Below are 2,847 nucleotides of genomic sequence, written 5' to 3' on the forward strand. Positions count from 1 at the left end.
TATTGTCGAATTTGGAATTTAAAAAAGTCTGTACTATCGACCTTGATTAACTTCGACCGTCACTCCAGCATCCCCTTAAGTTTACATTTTTAATTTTGTTATATAAAAATGTTACTTAGAAATTTTACAAATAAATCACAATTGGAAGGAACGATAATTTTAAACTGTTAATGGTAACAATTATTTAAGGACATTCCTCCAAAAATCACTTTTCTTAGAATTTCTTCGAAATTTCCCCTTGATGCTCTGCCCGGGTAGAACTTTAAAAGGGGGCATATACAGGCTCTAGAATCTAGATAATTTTTCCCCAATTCTATCTAGGCCCTATTCAGATTAGTCCGATTAGGCTCTGTACAGAGATGTAACGCTCGTGCAAATCAGAGCCTGATTTGTAAATTTGATTAGGCCCTATCTGGATACGCCTAACTAGACGTATACCTACTTAGACGTATCCAGATAGGGCCTAGTTAAACGTGTCTAGACATGACCTAGTTAGGGGTGTCCAGACAGAGCCTAGTTAGGCGTGTTCAGACAGGGCCAATAAGTTAGGCATATCCAGATAGGGCCTAGTTAGGCGTATCCAGATAAAGCCCAATCAAATTTACAAATCAGGCTCCGATTTGAACGAGAGTTACATCTCTGTACAGGGCTTAATCGGACTTGCCTGAATGGGACCTAGACAGAAATGGGGAAAAACTATCTAGGGCCTGTATATGCCCCCTTTTAAAGTTCTACCCGTGTATACACAAAAGTTCAGCCCCTTAAAAAATTAATGACCTTGGCATATGTTGTCAAGGTCATGACTCTGAGTGAGCTCCAACAAGTTTTAACCATCGCTTTAAAAAAAGTTATTTGTTAAAAAGCTTTAAACAAAAAAAGTTCGAAAAATAATGTCTGTTTTACTATGCAGGGTGATTTGAAAGTCACGAATTCGGAGTACTGGACATGATTCCTTATGCTAAAACAAACAACTTTTTTCTTTAACAAAATTGCGTCCTTCAAGTAGTTTTTGCAAAAAAGTTAACGAATAAATGTTCTTGTCTATGTAGCTTTCAGGGTCGGCGCACGCGTCTCGCTCGCGTGTACTTAGTGACTAGTATTCATAAGTAATGTCTTTCAAGACGTTCATATGACTCAGTTATGATTAGTTTATGATATTTTAATACTGTACTCAAGATAATATTAAATAATAAGAATCAACTATGAACAATACCGGCATTTGGCTTTCTTCCGTATCGTGTTGCTTAAGTAATGAAATGTTAATATAATAATAAGTATTGCCTTTATTTCTTACGTAATAAATAAATAAATAAATGTCTAATTGCACAATATCATCTGAAAATAAAAACAATTGTAAATAGTAATATGCTTTGCGTGCAGTAAGCGTTCTATTATTTCAAATATTGCACAATTACGTGGTAGTTAAATAGTGTCATAAAATTTAAAGAATAATTTACTGATCAAGCGACTACATTTATAACAATGATCAAAAATAAAGTCAAATATCTGATTATATTCTCAATATTTTGTAGATAATTGTTTTAAAATAAATAAAGAATTTATAAAAGAATCGGTGAAACTGTTTCTAAGAAATAATACGCCCGCGCGCACGCACCCGCAACACACCGCACCCGCAACGCACCGCACCCGCAACACACCGCACACGCATACACATATTCATATACGCACGCACGTACACGCACACGCCCTTTGAACCAGGGAAATAGGTAGGGTGGAAATCGCTTTTCGAACAATCGTAAAATATATTTTAAAGCAGAAATTTTTATTCTATGTAGTAAAAAGAGAATCATTTTTCAAATTTTTCTTTTTAATAACTTTTTAACGAATAACGAGCGACGGCTAAAATTGATGGAGGTTACTCAGGGTCATGACTTTGACAACATACGTCAATGTTATTGATTATTGATCTATAATGAAGTGCTGACATTTTGTGAATATTTACCTATATTTTCAACGAGTATGATTCTTATGTCATTATTTGGAATTTCTGTGTATATGTTTAAGTAAAAAAGAGATACGGATAATATCGAGTTGATTGCTTCTTACAAAAAAGCTACAAGGATAACAAGTTTCATAATTTGATTTTAGATATTTAAGCGATTTTTGTGAGAGGGGCGAGAGTACTCATAATAATCAAGCACTCTGATTTGTGAAAAGCAATTAAGTCAATATTATTCTTATAACTTTTTACGTAAAAATATAAATAGAAAATACAAATAATAACGTAGGAATACACTGTATTCGTTGAAAGTAAGATATTGTAGTACTAGCCCGTTTTGAAAAATAACTCGTAGAGATGAAACGGTTCATTATAGGGGGCCTGTGAAGACTTTTTATCAGGACAAGATCTATAACATATCAAATTTTTAGCTAATTTGGCCGAAATTCAATTTCCTTAAGATTTGTGCAGAGTCCTATTTTTTAAATTGATTTTATCATATTAACTTATTTAGAATGTATACAGAAACTCTTATAATAAAAGGGAAAAAGTAACATGCGATATATTTTAAAATATTTATTAAATTATATTACATTATAACGAACATATTACAAAATGAATCAATTAAGACACAATTTTACCAATTTTAGGATACATTTAGCGTTCGTAATTTCATTAAGACAGAAAAGAAATTAGATAATATAGGTGAGATATGAAATTTAAAATATCATTACATATATGTATTGGGAGTGTGAATAAGTTCTCGCCGTTTTTTTTGTGAAAATAAACCTTTTATAAAAAAAAATAATAAAAAAACAAGTCAATTAAAGTATTGCCCATCGCTGGAGACAACTTTTTCCCATCTTTCTGGCAGCATTTGGATTCCA

This window comes from Trachymyrmex cornetzi, unplaced genomic scaffold (genome assembly GCF_001594075.2).
Source record: "Trachymyrmex cornetzi isolate Tcor2-1 unplaced genomic scaffold, Tcor1.1 scaffold895, whole genome shotgun sequence".
Lineage (NCBI taxonomy): Eukaryota > Metazoa > Arthropoda > Insecta > Hymenoptera > Formicidae > Trachymyrmex > Trachymyrmex cornetzi.